At 34.5% G+C, this 24203-nt stretch overlaps 1 protein-coding gene across 1 annotated transcript in view; it reads left to right on the top strand.

The window, feature by feature from the left end:
• Nucleotides 1–6823: 6823 nt before the first annotated feature.
• Nucleotides 6824–24203, top strand: part of DLC1 (DLC1 Rho GTPase activating protein) — a 522866-nt gene continuing 505486 nt past the window's right edge. The window contains exon 1 of the mRNA XM_032288334.1: nucleotides 6824–6888. The gene's annotated coding sequence lies outside the window, so the exon portion shown is untranslated. The remainder of the gene's footprint in view (nucleotides 6889–24203) is intronic.

Genomic DNA, 24203 nt, shown 5'->3' with positions numbered 1-24203 from the left:
TTTGGAGATAGGGTCTTCACAGAAGCAATCAAGTTTAAATGAGGTCATTCGGGCAAGCTTTAATCCACTATGTCTGGTGCCTTCATAAAAACAAAAAATTTGGAGACAGACATGCATACAGAGAGAGCATCATGTGAAGACGAGGCAGAGATACTGGTGATATACATGAAGACAAGAAACACGAAGGATTCCCAGCAGACCAGCAGAAGATGAGAGAGAGGCCTGGAACCAATTCTCCCTCAGAGCCCTCAGAAGGGAGTAATCCTGCTGACACCTTCATGTCAGACTTAAAGCCTCCAGAACTGTGAGACAATATATTTATATTATTTAAGCCACCCATTTGTGGTACTTTGTTCCAGCGGCTCTTGCAAACTCACCAAGTGCTCAGTAGGAACGTGAGATAATTGGAACTGGCTTTTAAGAAAGATCTAACTATTACTACTGAGTGGAGAATGGACTTGAGATGTGAAAAATTAGAGGTGAGGCTATAATAATCAATCTTTAGTACATCACTGCTGAGTGCCTGATTTAGCACAGTATATCATAGAGGATATGGGGTGGGGGCACAGAGTAATGAATACAAGACAGATTTAGGAAGTAAAATTAACCCACCCAGTTTTAGCAATGACTTACAGCTTATAAAATCAATATGAAGTACTGTCCTTGCTAATAAATAGTAAAGGAAGGAATCTCAAATCCAAAATCTCAAATGGCACTGAGAAGTGGATAGAAAGGAAAGAAATGAACAATTTGGAAACATTCTTGAGTTATATATTGTTAAGTGAATTCCTGTGCTGCAGAGTCTTTCAAAGACTTAACACGCCAATATATGGTGATTGTACCCAAGGTTCATTTTCAAATATTGGGAAATGAAGTACGCAGCATTTCCCAATATTGTTGATAATAAAATCCTATTTTTTATTACATGACCCTCTCCAAGACCTAGCCTTATAAAGAACAACAACAACAGAATGAATTGTCCAGTGAGAAAGGATTTGCAATTGAGAGATCATTTGTGACCTAAAGAGAGGGCTCTCCATGGATGAAAAGTAGATTTATCAACTTGGGTTAGAAGTCCATCAGAAAAGAAGACAAGTACAGATAACTTTCACTATAGTAAAACAGTGGTCTGAAGTAGGGGGAAGAGAACGGGGACAGTGATTGACAATAGTGTAGAAACACTAGAGTTATACACAGAAGTGGAGAACTATGTTGTGGGGGTTGTTCATTTGTTTTAAAAAGGAAAATACGTGTTTGACAACAGAGAAGTTAGATGAAATAGAACCCAGTGCTCTGGTAATGTGAAGTACAGAGAACTTCATTCTATGTGACAGTGTGATTTAACTCAATTTCTTTGAAGTTTATGTTGACAATGCTTTCTCCTGGAATTTAGACCTTGTCTCAATATGATGAGTGGGTACTAAGTACTGATAACTTTTTTAATATTGAGTATTTCACAAGTGCACACATTAGTGTTGAAGGGTTTCATAGACAAAAGAAAAATGAAAATGGGACTTGTATTTCATTTTCTGATCTTCACCTAATAAATGTGTGTATATATATATGTGTGTATATATGTATACACACACACACACACACACACACACACACACACACACACACACGCATTTATTTATTTACCATAAATCATTGTTTGTAGCTATCAGATCACCACTATTGCAATGACTATTATGCCTTCACAGGCAATTTAAAGGCATTCCAAGTCTATTTATAAATAATCTTGCACTTATATTTAATAAAACAACTTAGCTACAAGTACCACTGAAAACTACCAAATGCTTTAATAATGTATGTTAGAATTCTCTTCTTCATTTCTTTTTCTTGATTTTGAAACAGCCAGACCCTATTTTGGAGTTTGCATTACCTATACCACTTATTCACTACTTAAACTGATTTGTCTGTATTTATCATTTGACAGTTTCTGCCAGGTTTCCCAGCAGGACTGAAGATCCTTTGAGGGCGAGTGCATATTTATATGTGTAAATATCAACACCAGTAGCTCCCACTAAAAACGGCACACAACAATAAAAATTTATTCAAGAAATGGTAATTAAAAGATACCTAAAATCAAAGATTTATGAAGGTTAGGGGATATAGCAATTAATAAAATGGCTCTTTTTCCTGAGGAGTTCTTTATCTGGTTTAGGGATTCCAGATTTGCCATGCATAAGAGTTATATGGGGACCTTGTTAAAAATGAAGATTTCCTATTCTTAACCCAAAAGAACAGTGTAGTAGCCAAAACAGGAAAGCATCACAGGAAATAATTACAGGGAATAATGTAATATAATAAGGGCTTCAAGAGTGATATGAGCACATTTCAAATGGAGCACAGAAAAACAACTTCCAGATAGTAGCTAGATTTCTTTGTTCTTCTGAATTCTCTGTACTAATCTTTGTAGTCAGCTGCGTTCTATGCATTTATTGTAAGAATAAAAATAATAACACAAACAAAAACAGCAATAGAAAATTGGTAGACTATTTCCCTTCTATTACATGCCATTTGTCAGCCAAATTATAAAATAAAATCTGACAAGAAGTAAGCTAAAAAGTTTTGAATTTTTTTGAAATATAAGCTTTTATTCACTAGTGTTCACAAGCAACCTTGGTCTGAGAGTTATTATGGCTCAAAATATTTTATAGACACTACAATTATTGCTTCAGCTTTATTTCACATTTCAAATTTATTTATTTGTAATTTATAAATGTGGAACTTAAATAATTTAACCAGAAATAATGCTTGTTAGGTATGAAATATCCAAATACTTCACTGCCAATTAGTCATTAGCTACTGTCTCAAGCCCTCTGAGTGCCATGGTGCAGCTCAGCACCTGCCTTGTGACTTCACTTCCCTGTAATCCAACACATAAAACTAATGCTTGGCAAAGTAAGGCGTTCCAGGACTCTGTGTAAAGGATTCTGGCCAACGTTCACTCAAATTGGTTATTTCCCCAGCTAAACCTGCTGCTGAATATTCAACAGCAGGTTTAGCTGGGGAAATATAAGTATGATAAAATACAAATGGAGGTTGGTCGTATGGATGAATGGATGGATGAATGGATGGATGGATGGATGGATAAATACAGATACAGAGAAAAACAGACTGATCTTGCTAGAATCATAACAATATGCAACCAAAAACACATGGGAACTGTTTTTAAACAATTAAGACTGTGGTACTGTTCACCCTTTGAATTATTGCGTTTAGTTATTTCAGTGTACTTGCAGATATATGTTTACTTTTAAAAAGTCAACTTAATAAAACATCTAAACATTTTAACCACCTTAAACTATCCCAATTCTATTTGTACTATATCCCCTGCATTTGAACATAATTGCTTTCATATTGCTTCCCATATCTTAAACCTATGACTTCTCAGAACCTCGAAAACTTTTAGAAATTGATAGAGGTCACAAAAAAGGAAAGGAAGAAGGATATGAACAGACACTTCTCAAAATAAGACTTTTATGCAGCCAACAAACATATGAAAAATAGCTTATCACCACTGGTCATTAAAGAAATGCAAATCAAAACCACAATGTGTTACCATCTCATGCCAGTAAGAATGGCGAGTATTTAAAAGTCAGGAAACAACAGATGCTGGTGAGGCTATGGAGAAACAGGAACATTTTGACATTGTTGGTGGGAGTGTAAATTCGTTCAACCATTGTGGAAGACAGTGCAGAGATTCCTCAAGTATCTAGAACCAGAAATATCATTTGACACAGTAATCCCATTACTGGGTATATACTCAAAGGATTATACATCATTCTAATATGAAGACACATGCACATGTATGTTTATTGCAGCATTATTTATAAAAGCAAAGACTAGGAACCAACCCAAATGCCCATCAATGATAGACTGGATAAAGAAAATGGGGGACATATATACCATATTATGCAGCCATAAAGAAGAATGAGTTAATGTCCTTTGCAGGGACATGGATGAAGCTGGAAACCGTCATTCTCAGCAAACTAACACAGGAACAGAAAACCAAACACTTCATGTTCTTACTCATAAGTGAGAGTTGAACAATGAGAACATATGGACGCAGGGTGGGGAACATTATACACAGGGGCCTGTCAGGGAGTGGGGAACAAGGGGAGGGAGAGCATTAGGACAAATATCTAATGCATGCGGGACCTAAAACCTAGATGGCGGGTTGATAGTTGCGGCAAACTACTATGGCACATGTATACCTATTTAACAAACCTACATGTTCTTCTCATGTATCCCAGAACTGAAAGTAAAATTTAAAAAAAAAGAAAAGAAATTGATAGAGGTCTTGGTAAAATGAGAGTTATGTATTGGTTTTACCATTTTCCCTCCCGTCATCTGTGAATAACCATTGGCTTTAACTATACATGAAATAGAAAAGTGAAGTCTTGCTTTCAACAGAGGCAAAGACATTTTTTGTGCATTCCATTTCATTAAATTGACACTTCATTTAAAGTCTTTAGCTTTTAATAGAGATGCAGAGATTTTGTTGAAATGAATAGGCAGATAAAATTTTATATTGAAAGAGATATAAGTTAAGACCTGCAGGAAATTAGTGCTTCAGAGTAAGTTCGGCATATTTTAAGGAAGAAAAAAGAGGGTGATTCAGATTTTATCAGAAACTTCTAAGAGATTATTTGAGGAAAGAAACCAGTTTTTATGCAGAGTATATATGCTTATAACAAGGGTAATTAAGCCAATTGAACGGGTATAAGTGGAGATCAAGAAAAAAATGTCCATAGGGTGAATGTATTCTAGGATGGTAATAGACAATTAATCATGGTCAATGTTAGAGATCTTCAAGCTTTAGGATATTAAATTACTTATGCTAATTAATGCAGTTGCATAAGCCATTGTTTGAATAGACTGATACTTCTTTTCCATTAGATTGGACTGATACTTCTGTCCATTAGATAGACTGATACTTCTATTCCATTAAATAGACTGATACTTCTACCCATTAGATAGACTGATACTTCTATTCCATTAGAGTCTGTTGGTTAGAATAGTCTATAAAGCGGGGAAGAAAAGTAAAGCTTAAGCTAAATTAGTCATTGATTTAAAAAATATTTATTGAATACCTATTCATCACAAAACCGTGTCCTGGGTGTTAAGGTAAATCAATAAATAGAGTCTCCTTTTTCATGGAGTTTCCATACTATCAGTGAGATAAATAGTAAGCAAATAAACACTTAGATAAATAAATGCTGTGAAAACATAAAACAAAGCAAGGGCAGTGTGATAAAGAGGACATCTGTTATTTCTACAAGTAGTCAGTGAAGTTCTCACAGTTGAGCTGACATTTGAACGGCGATCTAAATGCAGAGAAAGCCACTCGCAGAAGAGTATTTCAGGAGAGTAATCAGCAGGTCCAACTTTCAGAGGCAGGAGTGCCCTTGACACCCTTCAGGAATGGCAGGAGGATCCATGTGCCTGGAGTGCAGAGGGCATGAAGTTAAGTGGAGAGAGGAAAAGTAAGTGTTTTGTTGTTGTTGTTGTTTGTTTGTTTTTTGAGATGGAGTTTTACTTCTGTTGCCCAGGCTGGAGTGCAATGGCACAATCTTGGCTCACCACAACCTCTGCCTCCTGGGTTCAAGTGATTCGCCTATCTCAGCCTCCCAAGTAGCTAGGATACAGGCATGCGCCACCATGCCCAGCTAATTTTGTATTTTTAGTAGAGATGGAAGTTTCTCTGTGTTGGTCAGGCTGGTCTCGAACTCCCGACCTCAGGTGATCCGCCTGCCTTGGCCTCCCACAGTCCTGGGATTACAGGCATGAGCCACCGCGCCCGACCAAGGAAAAGAAGGGGTTAAGTTAGAGAGCTGGGGTGAGGAGCCAGCTGTGGTAAGGATTTATAATTCTGTATTAGGTTATTAGGGGATTTTTAAGATCACTTTTAGGATAGATCTTTTTGGAAGACGGGAAGAATAACATGAGCTGATGCATGTTTTAATAGAATAATCCAGGCTGCCTTACATAGTATGGACTACTGAGCAATGATGAAAAGGACGGGAGACCAATTAGGAGGATGAGCTGCAGATCTGTTATGCTAAGACAGTGGTGTTCATAGTTTTGCAAAGTTGTTGTATTCCAGATATACATTTAACACAGATGGATAGAATTGAGTGAGGAATGTGTCCAAACAAGTAAAGTGTTTAGAAGAAAAATATCCTTCTGGAAAATGTAAGTTTTAGGCAGATAATCAAACCAAACTATCTGATTTGTAATATGGAGATGAGATGTATGAGTTTGTATACAATTTGGGGGAAAATACAATGGAGGGATAACCATAAGATAAAGAGATGTCTAATATGTAACACTGTTCTGCATTCAATAAAGTGGCTCTGAACATAGTGAGCTCCACTCCCATCATCCAGATTTTCAAGGCAGAGGTTCCATTATCCATCCTCATTCAGAGGACTTCTCTGTTTAATCTGGTAGGAGACTGTACTGCTTAGAGTTAAGCCTTTTTCCAATTTTCATCCCAATCGGGGAAAAAAATAAAAGGAATAAATACATGGTGGAAAAAATCAAAGCCATTAAAGATCATCTTGTTTTCATGTAATCCTTGTTTCAAAATATTCTTCATACCATAAACCTCAGTGAAATATATGTCAATTCCTTCCCTGAGGCATGAATACACCCACAGCTGATTGTAAATACAAAACTAGGGTCAACAAATGGAGAATGGTTTCATTGTCTGGAATCACATTCTCTGATTGGAAATAGTCCCTGGAGAATTCATTACTGAAGACAAGTCCCACCCCTTGAAATTGCTGCTGAGCTCACTCATGATTATCAGACAAGACATTGGCAGTGAGTTCATTTGCTCTACTCTGCTTTAGAACAACACATGTGATTAACCAGGTAAAAACTCTTTTCCTTCTCCTTTATACTTTGTACCATACATAACAATATACTATGTACATTATTATATTAGCAGTTTGCATGTTAAAGTCTTTCTAAAAATATTGTCACAATGTTTCATTAATGAAATGAAGTTAAGAAAGGAAAGAAAAATGTCTGTGACGAAATACACATAAAAGAAGTTGAGAGGCTCAGTGTCACTGTCTAACATTGATTGAAATTATATTCATCCAAAAATATGTAATGCATTCTCATGGCAATATGACATATTAGCAGTGATTGATCATTGTAATGCTCTGTCACATAATTTTTTGGAAAGATGTTTTCTACTACATAGTTCAAAGTGAAAATATTTGTTAAATTTAAAACAGATGATAATGTTTTGGGGTTTGCAATTTTACTTTTGTTTCTACCTCTATTATTTTATTAAATAATTTCAACATATCATAAAATTATCATTGCATTTTGGAATTTTATGTATGTTTACAGTTATGTTGATTAGAAAAAAATGTTTTTCTTATAAACTTTTTTATAGAATGTAATCAAAACCTACTAAGTGTATCACTTACCTTTTCTGACAATTAGCTAATGTACCACAGAATCAAGCAATCCAAGAGAAACGTATCACAAGGTTATATTCTCAAAGGGCATAGCTTCTTAAAAATTCAGAGCCGCTTAATCAACAAGGTTACAAATGTAATGATCAGTTGCCTTCCAGGTTGAGAGTTAATTGAATGAACAGACAGAATGGCTTTCCTTACAGCAACCTATAACACTAATGGATAAGCTAATTTTTTCTTCCCTAAAGTAATTGCACAGTCATCTTTAATTTAAAATCACTTGCATTTACTCAGTTGTTTCCTAACAGGGTAAAGGTCTTGAACATTTATACTAGGGAGATTTAAATTGTCAGTATGATGTAGAGAGCAAGGACATTTTAGTATAAGTAATTAAAATTTAACCTGCACCTTTTTTGTTATTTTGAATATGTTATCTATTAGAGTTTGCAAGGAAGGTAATATTGGCAGAAAATTAATCTTATAAATCCTAATTTTAATATTATTACACTTCTGTTGATTCAAGGACTTCTGTTTCCATATCAGCTAGGAGATTCTAAATAAAATATTAAAGAAAAAATTAGTGATTCCCATTAATCAACTTCTGTCTTCATCAGTGAACTGTATGTAAGAATTACCATTTTAATATTACCAAGACTCATAATGAATGATGATGTTAACATAATGAATATTATGTTAGAATATACTCCGAGTGAACTGATATTAATCCCAGTTAATGATGCCTAACATCATGATATTAGAAACGCTGCATAGAAATGGATGATGTTAAAACCCAGCATTACCAATCTGTGTAATTTAAATGTTTTTGTTTGCAGAAAAAGATAATATTATAAATTTTATTAAGCAATACAACATGTTTGTGAATAATTTATTTATACCTTGATTATTTTTGTCATATCAATAGTTGGGTTATCTAAGGTATTGGCCACCTAAAATCCTGAAGAAATTTTATTATCTGATACCTAAAATAAGTTTTCAACCCAGCAGAAAGACCTGCCCCTTAAAATTCAATTATTTTGCCAGGTGCAGTGGCTCAAGTCTGCAATCCCAGCACTTTGGGAGGCCAGGCGGGTGGATCACGAGGTCAAGAGATCGAGACCATCCTGGTCAACATGGTGAAACCCCGTCTCTACTAAAAATACAAAAAATTAGCTGGGCATGGTGGCATGTGACTGTAATCCCAGCTACTAAGGAGGCTGAGGCAGGAGAATTGCCTGAACCCAGGAGGCGGACGTTGCGGTGAGCTGAGATCGCGCCATTGCACTCCAGCCTGGGTAACAAGAGCAAAACTCCGTCTCAAAAAAAAAAATTCAATTATTTTATCACTACATGTTGAAAATTGAGGACAAATAGACATATATTATCTGAAGATACTTTTATCTCAATACATTCTTTATAAGTAGTAGGAAATAAAAAGTTTTCCTCAAAACCTTCACAGAATTGGAAAATGCATAAAGCCAAAATGCTGGGAAATATGACTTTGAAAAAAATTATTTTATTTTGCTTTAGCAACTTAGGAAAAAAATTATCTTGCCATAACTTTTCAATATACACAAATAATTCTGAACATATAAAAATTATACAGATTAGTACAGTGAACTTCCAGGTACTCAGGACTAAGTTTTGAAAATTAACACATACAGTCATTGTTTCATACACAGACCCTTCAACTTGTCCTAATTTTCATGTATTTTTAAGTAAATCCTAGACATCATGTCAATTTATCTGTATTTTAGTATTTACAAATAGATATTGTATGCATCTCTAAAAGGTAAGCTCTCTTCTTTAAAATACTGAGATGCCATGATCATAGTTTAAAAAAAAATATCCTTAATGTCATAAAAATTAATAAGTATATAATCATTTTATAGTTTCCTATGTGTCTTTTTTGGCATTTATTTAAATCGGCATCCAAATAAGGACTACCCATAGCAGTTGATTGATTCTTTAAGATTATTTTAGTCTACAAGTTCTTTTATCTCTTCTCCTTTGCCCTTCTTTGAAATTACCTGAATTTTTGTCTTATACACTTTTTCTTCCTGGATTTTGCTGATTACAATACCCAATTTCCCTGTTTTTGTAAACTGCTATTTGAGGCTAGAGAATTGCTCAAATTCAGGTTTTATTTTTGGCTGGGTACTTTAAGGCTGGCCATGGTCTCTTCCATCAGGAGGCACTTAACATGTGGTTGTTTGCCTTTTTGTGATGTTTTAGCCATTGGAGCTCAATGCCATGTATTTTAATTGGAAATGTGAAAGCATAGAGTTAATTCTGAAAAATAGTGGACATATTAAAACAACTTATGAAAACTGATCCAAAATGAAATATAAATATCGCATCTGGATTACATAGCTAGCGAAATCACCAAAGCAGGGTGTTTTGTTGTTGTTATATATGACCGTATTTTCTAGAATTTGATATTATATGTAGTAAAAATTCAGTGTCTCGGGGTTTTTAGAAAATGCAACTCCTGTTGTTCCCCCGCCTCCCCACCTCTTTCTTCTATTTCCGTGTGTGTGTGTGTGTGTGTGTGTGTGTGTGTGTGTGTGTGTGTGTGTGTGTATCTATTATCCTGGCTCTTTACTGGACTCTTTGACAAGTTAGCCAAGTTACCATTTCATATCCCAGCTTCATATTGTTAGTCTGATTACTCTAACAAGCTCTTTCCAATGAATAGTAATGTGATAATAGCAATGATGTTTCCAGAAATAAAAAATAAGGCACATAGTCTGAAAAATCCTTTTGGTACCATTTCTAACAATCCAGAAAATATGGCTTGCATGCTGAAATACTGTCATTTCTTTAGAAGTTCTATTATTTATGCGACCAAATGTGTAGACTACTTTAAATCACAATTTTCTCAGACAGGACCCTATGCACTAAAATATAAGATAGCATCTGTTTATTGGAAGACTGGAATTTGAGCTCAAGAACTAGTCAGAAATATGATTATGGAAACTAAAATATCACAAGACAAGAATTAGAGAAAGGCTAACTTATTAGTGAGCTGACTGAGTATTATTATATTAGAACTGCTTGACACTGCCAAACCTAAAATAATATTAAAGGGGACAAAGGTGTGTCTTTGGGAGGGCTTTATATGACTTTAAGAGATTGTATCAAAGTAGATACCAATTTTTAAAAAGTTTATAAGACCCCAAATAAATGAATATGCATATGTTAAGAAGTACTGAATAAACAAAGAATAAAATATAAAATAAATTGGGAAAATATCCATGATTTTGTAAAATGAGTATTACATATAAAATGAGTATGCCAAGTAGTAAATGGCTCTACATTATAAATTGGCAAATATATACAAATAAATGCTCTGATCAGTTATGCTAATAAATCTATATTTATATATTTCTGAAAATAAAACTAATGAGAAGGAATTTCACTGTAGATAAGGTTTATAAAAATTCCATTGCTTTATGCTAAAAAAGATTTACTTAAAAATTCTTCAAATACTAAGATTTTGAAAGGCATCAAAATAAAAGAAAATATTTTTTATTAGAAAGAAAATAGTCATGTACAGGAGTGCTATATTATTACATTACCACTTTTTTAAAATTTCAACTGCATCCGTACTACATTGTGATTTGGGTTAAGATGACTGCTGGATTCATCCATGCCCCTACAAAGGACCCAAACTCATCGTTTTTGATGGCTGCATAATATTCCATGGTGTATATGTGCCACATTTTCCCTATCCAAAAACCATCATTCTCAGCAAACTGACAGAAGAGCAGAAGATCAAACACCGCATGTTCTCACTCATAGGCGGGTGTTGAACAATGAGAACACATGGACACAGGGAGGGGAGCACTACACACTGGGGTCAGTTGGGGGGATATAGGGGAGGGACGGTGGGGGGTGGGAAGCTGGTGAGAGATAGCAAGGGGAGAAATGCCAGATGTAGGTGTTGGGGAGGAAGGCAGCAAATCACACTGCCATGTGTGTATCTATGCAACAATTTTGCATGTTCTTCACATGTACCCCAAAACCTAAAATGCAATAAAATAAATAAATGGGGAAAAAAAAAGATGACTGCTGGAGAATCGTGCTAGTAACTGACACAAAATGTCTTTGATGTTGTATTATTTTATAGTTTCCTTGGACACTCTTCAGTTGTAGTTAATAATTTTGGGCCCCTTATAATTTTTGGTACAACTTCTAAAAGAAAGGAACCATGTTTTCTATTGCTTTCTAATGACACAGTTGAGGGTTACTGAGATACCTTCATTCATGTCAACTTCTCTGCTAATGAAAGTAAGTAGTGCTTCTGAATTCAGGCAAGGCTAATTTGATAATGTGAAGATGGTGAAGATGCTAAACCTGAATGATATTGTTCAATAGGTCCATACCTCATACTAAGTGATACATACATAGTTAGTTTGAGATTTTTTTTTCCTTCTCAACTTTACCTTTTAGTTATCATATAAAATTTTTATAATTTTTTTCCTTTTTTAAGAATTGCCATTCTAACTGGCATGAGATGGTATCTCAATGTTGTTTTGATTTGCATTTCTCTGATGACCAGTGATCACTGCAACACTGTTTACAATAGCAAAGACCTGGAACCAACCCAAATGCCCATCGACGATAGACTGGATAGGGAAAATGTGGCACATATACACCATGAAATATTATGCAGCCATCAAAAACGATGAGTTTGGGTCCTTTGTAGGGACATGGATGAACCTGGAAACCATCATTCTCAGCAAACTGACAGAAGAGCAGAAGATCAAACACCGCATGTTCTCACTCATAGGCGGGTGTTGAACAATGAGAACACATGGACACAGGGAGGGGAGCACTACACACTGGGGTCAGTTGGGGGGATATAGGGGAGGGACGGTGGGGGGTGGGAAGCTGGTGAGAGATAGCAAGGGGAGAAATGCCAGGTGTAGGTGTTGGGGAGGAAGGCAGCAAATCACACTGCCACGTGTGTACCTATGCAACAATTTTGCATGTTCTTCACATGTACCCCAAAACCTAAAATGCAATAAAATAAATAAATGGGGAAAAAAAAAGAATTGCCTTGGTTACTAAAGAACCTTTGCATTTCCCTATTTAGAATCTACTTGTCCATTCCACAACAAAAAGAGGTTTACACATACATTTCGATAGAGTTGATATCATTACAAAATTGAGTCTTCCAATCCATATGCAAGATATATATGGACATTAATTTAGATCCTTGTTAATGTCTCTGATTGTTTTATAATTTTATTTATAAATGACTTCGCCAAATTTCATAGTTTATTTCTAGATATTTAGGTTCTTGGTTTGTTCTTTGTTCATGCCTTCTTCGTTAGGATTTGGTAATAAGCACAAAAGAAATTAAGACACTCTCTTTTTACTCATCTGGAATATTTTAAATAACACAAAAATGTTAGAAAGAATCGCTTCATCCTAACATCCATTTTAATGATAAATCATTCATTAAAAATCTCCCATAGATATTGATTTGTACAGGTTTTCTTCCTTTATTAAAATAACATTTAGTAATTTATTATTGTTCTATGGCACATGCATTTTATCTGAATGTACATTATTGACATAAGGCCAGTACAATTATCTTTATAATTCTCTAATATTTTCTATTATTACAAATATATTTGCTTTATAAATTCTAAAATTATGTTTTTTTCTTCCCTTTGTCTTACTCACGCATGTAAGGGGTATATTTTTATTCTGTGTCTTTCCATATAAGCAGATTTTCTTTCCATCAGAATGCTTGTTTGTTTTACAATTAATAATTTTCAGATTTTATCTGTTTTAACTTACTTCTGCTACTTCCTTTTGCCTCTTTTTTGGTGCCTTAGTTAAATGTTTAATTGATTTATTTTCAATTACATTTTAGTTAGAGAAACAATTCATGTAATTATTTTTCTCAGAGTATAACTATAGACATAGGTTATTTTAAATGTTATATATACAATTTCATTTTTTATTCAGAATAATGAAAATATTAGTTTTGCAATTTTAACATGCCTCAACAGCCAAAAAAAAAGTTTTAAAATTATTTTTCAGAATTTTAGTTCATTCATGGATTGAGGCAAAGTTGATGTAACAATATGTACTAGGGAGTTGACTTGGGGTTGATTTGTCACATTCTAAGGCCAATGCATAAATTGATTAATTAAATACTAATTATTAAAGCAAAGTAACAAAAGTAATAATTCAACGATACTACTATATTGAGTTATTTAAGAAAAAATGTACATGCAGAGTAAATGTGTTAATCAGCTTATGGATTGAAATAACAGTTAAAAAGGATGATAACTCTTTTGAGGTAATTTTACCATATTTTCAACTTTATAAGAGTAATAGATAACTAAACTCATAGAGCATTCTAAAAGGGACATAAGGAATCATTTATCAGTCATGCTAATATTTATCCAAGAAACTCTTTCCTCAAAGCAAATATTTGTTGACTATGTAAACAATGAAACTGACAGTGCATCAGCTTTTGTCTAAGTGGTCCCAGCAATGACAGGTAGAGACATGCTTGTTCTATTCCCTCCCTGTCCCAGCCTGCTCAGGACAGGACAACCCTAGAAAAGTCTCTGACTAGCAGCAAGCACTAAATTCTACTCTTACATATTTACAAAAATGAGAAAAATTGAGAGAGATGATGAAATTTTGGTTACATCTCATTTTTATACTCTTCAAAAATACTTTTTATTTTACATTTTAATAATTTTAATTGTTTATAAAGATTTGAACTATGAATTCAAAATCTCTAGAAGATAAACTTCTCTGCTGGATGAGAAAATTGAAGCCTAGTGGCGTTTACTTAGAAACAGGACAGACCACTACCAGTGGTGGAGCAAAATTAGTAATCACACTCTTGATAACAATTTTATTTTCTGTATAAAGTTCTTCAATCCCAACAATTTATTCACATCTGCATTCCATACAAAGGTGACTAAATTTAGTGGTTGCATGAATCCCTTATCCTATATATAATACAATTTCAAATCTTCCATGTAGCAATTCAAATTAAAAATAGATCAGCATGTGTCTATAAGTTTGTTACTCTGTCCTTCTGTGCAATTACAAAATGTATTTTGAGTAGGGATTTGCAAAAGAGTGAGATGTTGACTTTTAATAAAAATATCTTCATTAAATTTCACATTTTCTGTATCACAATATCATCTGTTATTATGGACTGGTCAGTACCTTCCACGTTTGTTCATCCTGTAACAACATTTAAGCATTTGTCCTCCATGATACACACACACACTACAATGTAAAACACACTATGAGCTTTATCCTATTGTAATTATACAAAATAATACTTGCTAGCTTTAATTTAAATCAAAAGGGCAAAATACCCAGAATTACCATTATGCTGAGAAACATAGCTCAAGAAACAAGATGGCGTTTCAGGCTACTTTTTTGGTGGTAGTTTTAAAATGCTATTAGAACTAACTCAAGTGGCCAAAGTAGCAGACTGAACAGAGGTGAACCGTCAGAAGAAATGGGGGAAGGCCTTATTGTGTCTTATGAAGGCCTAATTGTGTCTTCTGTCATTCTTCTAGCTTCGAAATTCTCCAAAGTCAGTTACAATAAAATGTGAGGTATAAGCTGACAAATCCAACCATCTTTCATTTATTTTACAAATTAAATGTGGACATTCTAATTCTGAATGTTACAATTATATCAATAAATTGGATAAAAAGTTTGGCTCCAGTAGCGCAAGTTTAATAGCATTAAACTTATGGCCAGTAAAAGTCCAAGTGGACATACGGAGATGAAAAATATGAATTTTCTTGCCCTTGCTGCATTCTTTTAAATGAAAGAAAAAGATGACACCAGAGAGTCATCCTCTCTTTCCAACAAACAAACATTGATAAAACATGAGAGTGTTTGTACATCACAAGAATTTAGAATTTAGAGTTCTGAAAGCATTGCAATCCACACCCCACAGACATTTAATAATATAGAACAAGTGTATGATTCTAAAATAATTACCTGAATCAAAATTTACATTATTAAGACATTGACTATGAGAAGTGTTTGCTAAAAAGAATTTATTGAATTTCAACTTCTTAGCTCAACCCAGATTTGTGTGAAGTGTTAAAGTGATTGTTTTTAGGCCCATTAAGCCAGAGTTTTAGACGGAGCCTAGAGGTTCCTAGGAAAATTTATAAAATACAGAACTTTCATTTGAAAGACTCCCAAATTTATCTCAATAAGCATATCCATTCTCCTTTCTGCCTCCCTTCTGAGCTCACATGCTTTCATTCAAAGCAAAAGTACTCTTAAACAAACAAAAAAAAAAAGTATTGTTACTCTGCTAAACTACTAAAGAGATAAAGCATTATCTTTTCCATGAAAGCATCGGTTACCTTTAAGAAAGGCCTCTAAGGAATCTGATTTTCAAAATTCATAAAAAGGATTAGAAAAGTTCCACAGACCCTCTATGGAAGAACCTAAAATAAGACACTTGAAGCTGAAGGCTGATTCTTCAAGACGTTTAGAATCACAGAACTGAGGGGCTCTGCCAAGAAAAGCTATTTTTCCCTCCTTAAACTGTCTCCAACCTCACTGTCCTACTAATTCCTCTCAGAAGACAATAGAATAATGAAACAGAAAGCCATTTTGAAAGGTTCCAAACATCCTTCTACAAAGAACAAAATTTTGTGCTGAGACAGGCACCCAACAATTGACTATAAGATGTGATACCCTTGAAATTAATTTATTTAGCATTTTAACTCTCTCTACCTCACTTGTATCATTTTCATTTCAAAAGAACAGATCCAACTGAAACTTATTTAGTTTAAAACTTATTTAATTTATGGAATTATTTAACTCATCTTATAAACATGTAGAAGATGTGTGTGTGTGTGTGTGTGTGTGTGTGTGTGTGTGTGTGTTTGTGGGGATTGCATGTATAAAAGGAGGAGATTTCCTAATATGTTATTTTACATAGATTGCTTTGGTGTGATACATTTAGAAATGAAAATTCCAATGTGGTAATACACAATTATCATAGGCTGCCTACAAGATTAATTGAAAACATTTTATTGAGGTTGATAACATTTGTGAGTCTACAAGAAAAATAATGTACTGTTCTATTTAAAGATGTTCTTTAAGATAATGCAATGCAATAAACCACAGACAATTTTTGGCATTGTATTAAAAATATATATTTTCACAATTAGTAATCATTCTTCATTTGAGAGAAGGTTTATGTTTAAATATGTATCTCTAGTAGTTACCAGCATATCTTTCACCCAGATTTTTCTTTAACTCAACAAGAGACAAAGCTGTTCAACAAATTCAGCATTTGCTTCTTACTTTTTCCCTTAATCATAAAGACCTCAAGATTAAAGATAAATGTTAACATTTATCTGGTATTTATCTTATTAATGGCTAAGATATTCAAAATGCCACATGTGGGACACATTGTCAAGTTTCTTTTTATTCAAAATTCTGAACACAAATCACTTTTAAATACTTAAAAATATATAATTTCTGTTTGTGTAATTATAATTTCCATCAAGTCAAGATGCTATACTCACTGATGCTGGTAAGATAGTTCACATATTTTTACAAAAATGAACACATTTATAATAGCACAGTCAGGAGAATTGTCACCTGACATCTGAAACACTACTGTCTTTCAACAAGAATATGCTTGTGATTTTTATTGGCCAAAAAAAAAATAAATAAATGTGGCTTTCATTTGGGAATAGGGGTGAGGGCCATGCTGTCATTATTTTTAGTGATCTTAATGCTTGTGACTATAGCAAAACATTAATGATTGTAATTTCACACAAGTGATCATTGGTCATTACATTCAGATTCTCTGGCGATCTGAAGAGAAAAATGTTGTCTGTGATCCAGGCTATTCCACTTTTTTTTTCCTCACAACAAGTGAGGAAGTCTACAGAGAAATATATAAAAACTCACAAGAAAATAGGAGTCAAAGATTGAGAGTCAATCTGTACCCACAATGAACATGAGCTTCCACAAACTCCAAAACCTGAAAGGATGGTGAAATAAATTGTTAACTTATACATGTTTTGCATGAAATTAAAAATAAAATGAAAGAACCTTAAAATTAGGTCATTGCTTCTAACGTGTTTGAAAAAAACCTCTGCAGCAATCTCCATATTGTAAGCATGGGTTTTAAAGGTGTTCAGTTGCTTTGCCTATGGAGTAGCCATTCTTTTGTTTCTTTACTTCTCTAATAAACTTGCTCTCACTTTAAAAAAGAAAAAGAAAAAAGATTTCCAGCATATTGTCTTGAAAAGACAGTAAAGACAGGAAGTTTAGAAGGAAAATAAATGTAAAATGCACAATTAAAATGAGGGTTTCTGACATGAAGGAGAAGACTTATGCAGCAAATCGAAGAACTGATATAAAGCCCAGACTTGCGGTATTGTCCCAGAATGCAGAGAAAGGCAAAGAGACGAAAGTAATGTGGGAGAATCTGGTAAAATTAGGATAGATAGTAGTAATGGAAGCTAGGAAGTACGTTGTCTATGAAAAATCAATCAAAACAATGGCCATAGAAACAACAATTACAGAAAACTCTTCTGAACTGATACAGAGCTAAGTAGGCTGCATTGAAATGTCTTTCATTGTCTCAGGCAAAATCAATAAAAAAGACTATACTTCAGAAGGTCATGTGGTTTTATGTTGGTTGAAATCAGACAGTCTTATATTTGTTTATTTTTATTCAGATTTTATCATTATCATATAAAAAAGGATCTTTTCCTTCTTTTGAGACCAGGTCTCATTCTGTCACGCAGGCTGGAGTGCAGTTACATGATTATGGCTCACTGCAGCCTCAACTTCTTGGACTCAAGCAATCCTCCCACCTCAGCCCCCAGAGTAGCTAGGACCACAGGCGTGCACCACCATGTCCAGCTACCTTCTAATTTTTTTGTAAAGACAGGGTCGCACTATGTTGCCCAGCCTGGATCTGAGAGGATCTTTGCATTAGTATTTTATTTCCATTTTCTTGGCTTGTGCTTTGTCACAGTAGCCTAATTTTACCTTGGTGTTCAACAATGCAGCCATCATGAGAACACCCACATAGATGAAGTCGTTGGCCACAGCACCTCACGGATGTGTGAAATTGATTTCCTAATTTCTTAATTACTTTTTACTGTTTCACTTCTGAGCATAACTAATAACCATATGTCTTTCATTTTCAAAATATGTTTTCAAATCAGGTTGTTTCCATAGTAATCCACTTTCAAGTACCAATTTTGTATGAATCAGGTGGGGCTCCATTGCACTCTAATAATGAACAACTTCTTAAGCTAAGTGACTGAATACAAGGTTTATTTGTCATTCAAGGAACACATCTCTTCACTCTTTCAAATTGGCCTCTCTTTGGCATTCAGGCTATCTAGAACTGGCAGGTTGCTGAGTTCGAGTTGGTGAAGAGTAAATTGAATCTTAAGTTTTTATCTAGAAATAACATATATCACTTCCACTCAACATTTCACTGATCAATGCAAATTGAATGATAACACTCAGCTTCAGTGGAGCAAAGAATTGGAATCCTACTTTGTGCCCAGAACTGGAAATATTTGATGGACAGAACCAATGACTACCACATAGTCCCAGTGGAACTAAAGCAATTAATTTATTTGATACTCCTAAAATTGATGTGCTGGTAAAGAAACCAAAGGATCCAGGTATTTGGAATTAGGGATGCCAGATTTCCTATCTAAAATACTTCCTTTTGGCCTGCTGCTAACAAAATGGGTAACGGCTCCTATTAAAATTCCCGACTAGAACATAGATTGGGTGGGGTGAGGTGAGGAGTACTGCAGTGCAAATTCAGAAGAAATTTGAACAGCCTCGCTACTTCAGACTGTATCTTATTCATATGCTAAAGCTAAGTTCCTTAAACAGAAACCAGAAAAATCACACTCAGGCTTGGAAATATTTGGAAGAAAAAAGGGATGAGGGATATAAGGGTGTGACCCTGTTTGAAGAGCATGACTCAATAAGATTTCTGGGATTAATTATAAGTAATAGAATCAAATAAAATAATTGGGAAGCTAATGTGGCAAAATGTGATTAACAGAAATAAATCATTCCTTAGCCACAAAACAAAACAAAACAAAACAAAATCCTAGGGCTCTATAAACTGCACCGGAAAGAAACTGTGGGCTTGGGCAGTAGTGTCCTCTGCTGAGCACTGCTCCCATTGCCTCCCTTAGGGGCTGGGCTCAGAATACTGAACATTGGAAATCCTCTTAGTGGGAAAGCCTTGGTGGACACCAGATTAGCTAACCAAGAGTTCCTCTAAAGTTTCCACAAATGGCTGTAAGTTACCAAAATGCATTGTGAATGAGTTAAAGAGCTAAAGTGTTTTTAAAAAGGAATTTGTAAAATATAAGTATATCGGTCAATGTTAGGTTTTAGGTGTACAGGAACACATAAAGCAAAAAGTAAATTAATTAGCTATATAAAACATTAAAAGAACAATAGGTTTGCTATAAAAAATAGGAGAAATATAAATGAAACAAATAAAAAACAAATATAAAAATGTAAATGAAACAAAAGACAAAACATTACAATACAGAGGCTATGTCACTGATGTATGGCAAGATCTTATAGTTCAATAAAAAGTCAAATATCTCACTAGAAAAAAAAAGGGAAAGAGGTAGGATATTTGAATAGAAAACTTCCAGAAGACATTCTAAAAGTTGATAAATATAAGACCTTTTACCCAATAAAGCTGATCTTCTTGCTCAGGCCCCTTGGTCTGTTTAAATTCTAAATGCTGGACTGCCCTGGAACCCTAGGTTTGAACTCTTTCTCTATCTGCAGGTTTTCCCTAGGGTCTCACCCCATTCCAAGGCTTTAATCATATGTCAGTGAATCCATATCTGATTGCAGCCTCCAAACTCCAGATATTTATAACCAAGTGCTGATTTTAAATCTCCACAAGATTATCCAAAAGTACACTGGACTTGATGAGGTCAAACAAAACCATAGGTTTTTCTCTCCATTCCCTACATATAATCTTTGTTTAATTTCATTCATTTCAGTGTATTTCAACATAATTTGTTCCAAGTTGCTGAAGTCAAAATCTATTTATCACTGTGGTTCCACTTTCTTTCAAATTTCATATCTTATATATCCATGAATTCTATCAGTTCTACCACTAAAATAAATCCCAAATATTTCCAATATTTATAACTTTGCTGTTACCAATAAGTCCAAGCCAACATCGTTACTTGCCTAGATTCCAACAAAAACCTCCTAATGGTTATCCCTCTGTTTTAGTCTGTTCTCACACTGCTATGAAGAAATATCCAAGACTGAGTAATTTGTGAAGAGGTTTAATTGACCACAGTTCTACATTGCTGCGGAGGCCTCAGGAAAATTACAATCATGTTGGAAGGAGAAGCAAACATGTCCTTTTTCACAAGGTGGTAGGGGAGAGAAGGGGTGCCAGCAGAGGAAATGCCACACGCTTATGAAACCATCAGATCTCAGGAGAACTCACTCACTATCACAAGAACAGCACCAGGGAAACTGCCGTATGATTCAGTTACCTCCCACTGGGTCCCTCCCATGACATGTGGTGATTTTGGGATTGCAACTCAAGATGAGATTTCGGTGAGGACAAAAAACCAAACCATATCACCCTCCTTGCAATAAAAAAATGAGATTGATAATTTTTTCAAAGTACTTGAAGATTTTTCCATTCTATTTTTAATATTTTCCTAAAATTTCTCATCACACTTTGAGGAAAAATTGATCACCTCACCATGACTTAGAAACCCCACATACTGTGACCTGTCCCTTTTTCTCTAATCTCATCTCATAATTTCCTCGATCTATTGCGTTCAATGTTAATTGAAAGTACCAACATTTTATTGCTGCCTGGGGATTATAATTAAGAAAATATTGGCCAAGTTTTTAAAAGCATCAAAAATATGAAGTATTTCAATGTTGTCATTCCTTTTCCGGGAATATCTCTTTTATAAAAAGAAAGATAAACAGATCTGTATTTGTGCTTAAGTATTAAATGCAGCATTTTTAATTATATTGATAGAAAACAAACTTCTATGAATGGCATGGAGTAAATAAATTATAGAACTATAAATGGCATAATAGGCATGAAGCTATTTAAAATCACTGCTACAATGAAATAAAGAAAACAAATATAAACTGCAAGCTATTGGAAAATGCAAATACAGAGCCCCCTCTGATTATTTCATTACTAAATAATATATTGAAGCTCCCAGAGTATTTTGGAAGGCTAGAAAAGCAAAAACCTGGAACTAAACAACAAAATCCATTGGCCAAGCATATTATGAGAGATTTTCTCTTGAAAACACTGGTGTCTTCCTCTCAGCATCCACGATGCTCAGAACTGGATATCCACCATTGAAGTGTCCAAAGAACTAGCAGTTTTCATGACCATAATTATCAGAATATTGGTTGCTGCATATATGGCCATCTTCTCATTCTGCTCACATCTAAATGCAATGTTCTTTCCAGATATTTCACTTGGTGGAACCTAGGTGATGCATTTGTACAATAGCTGCAAAAGTGACTGGGGGTGGAGTTTTATGACTTCTACCTTGGAAAGGCAGGATTCATAATGAGAGAAATCCCTAGAATGTTAGAAAGATATTCAAAGATGTTGAGAGACCACAAACGAAAAATGTTCTTATTACTGTAAATATGGGACTGGTGCCAATCCAAATATATATGAAAAATATATGTATAGAAAAATAAATTTGAGGGGAAAATAAAATAAAAGCATGTGTGTGAACATGTGTATATACACACAAATGCACATGTGTGTGTGTGTGTGTGTGTGTGTGTATACATGTTGAGTTTCTCCTAAACTTTGGTAAGTTTTCCATAACATTTAAAAATAATACAAGTTTACTGTTGAAATTTTGAAAAGAACACCACATGTTCTCACTCATAGGTGGGTGTTTAATAATGAGAACACATGGACATAGGGAGGGAAGCATCACACACTGGGGTCTGTCGGGGGGAAATAGGGGAGGGACAGCGGGGGGGGGGGGAGTTGGGGAGTGATAGCATGGGGAGAAATGCCAGATATAGGTGATGGGGAGGAAGGCAGTAAATCACATTGCCATGTGTGTACCTATGCAACAATCTTGCGTGTTCTTCACTTGTACCCCAAAACCTAAAATGCAATAAAAAAAAAGAACATAGATATACAAAAAAGAAAAAGTAATCTTATAGTACACAGATAGCAGCTGTGAACATATTTGGTGCAGTTTATTTGCCTTTTATTCCAAAACACCATGTTTATACATATATCATTAGAATTTAGATAAGTGTGTATTTCTTTTGTCCTGATTTTTAAAATATTTCCTTCTACAATTGATTTTTTAATATTCTTTAAATTTAAAAAATTACACATCTCTGTTTGAAAAAAGATTGTTCCCACTGGTATATGAAAACTTCCTAAATCTGTAAGAAAAAAATACAGCATTCCATATAGAACGGGTCAGAAAAGATGAACAGAACAGTTCACCAAATAAAAAATGTGCAAATAGCCAATTAACATGAAAAAAAATCCTCAAGGTCATTAAATAAGATAATTGCAAATTAAAGATGGTTCTCTATGATGTCATAGCTGAATTTTCAGTGGATTCTGCATTGCAAGATCAACTCAACACACGCCAACCTGAATGTCACTTTTAGAGAGCACCTGTGATCTATCAACAAAGTGCCTATCTCAAAGTTGTCAGAACGGTCTACTAGAATTTTCTCAGAAGAAATGAAGAGTCATTGTGCCTTGCTATTGCAACAGTGAATGTTCCTTTAGTTTTTGCAAACATTCTTAGAAAGATTATATTTTGTTTTTTGTTTTTCTATTAGCATTTTCAATAATTGCATGAAATACAAAGATCTCAATTCTACTATAACATTAAAGAAGCATACGTAAGCATGCGTGGGCTAAGAATGGTGTTGTATAAACTGACAACAGCCTGTTGTTTGGACAGATGAAGGATAACCTAATGAAGAATATGGATCGTGTGGTTAAAATACAAAGAAAAACTTGGCAAGAACTGGCTTTGGTATTTGACTTCTCACTGTGCACTAGCAACCCATAATTATTATCAGATTCTGTTTTATGTTGAGTGGATATGGTCCAGAACTGTGAAAAATATCTTCTCTTATAGGAATGTGAGGGCAATCTGACTCCATCTGTCATCCGTTTGGCTTCCTTGGGGTACTCTAGCTTGTTAACCAGGTGACCCTCTTCCTCCTCACTTATCCCAAAACTATATGCTTTGTTACAAAACAAAAGAACTCCACTAAACACAGAGCAGAAGAGTAGCCATGACCTCTCCCAGCCCCCATACTTCTCCTAGCGTAATAAATATCACTTAGCCATGCATCCCAAGTCTGTATCTTTAGTCTTTGAGAAAGCAGCTGCTGAGATAGTCAAGTAGCAATAATTTTTAAATTGTCTTATATTGAGCCAAAAATTTGAGGTAAATTGTACCAAGATTTTTATTTGAACTTTCATTTAAGATTATTTTCTGTCACTTTTATGGAATATACTTTAATTTTATTGCTTTATTATCCAGTAAAATTGGGAGTTTTAAATATGCTCTACCCCCAAGCTATAATTCTTGCAGTGGAATGACTTTATATTCAATGTTGGATCAGCATGGCAATGATAATATTCTGCTGCCTCCTCAGTCTTTATCTGTGCCTCTGCTCTCTTTCTCTGGTTGTCAACTA

The sequence above is a fragment of the Sapajus apella genome, unplaced genomic scaffold (assembly GCF_009761245.1).
Source record: "Sapajus apella isolate SASKATOON/1434 unplaced genomic scaffold, GSC_monkey_1.0 scaffold21, whole genome shotgun sequence".
Taxonomy (NCBI): Eukaryota; Metazoa; Chordata; class Mammalia; order Primates; family Cebidae; genus Sapajus; species Sapajus apella.
Note: the sequence above shows the minus strand (reverse complement) of the source record. Positions and strands in the feature narration are given on the sequence as shown.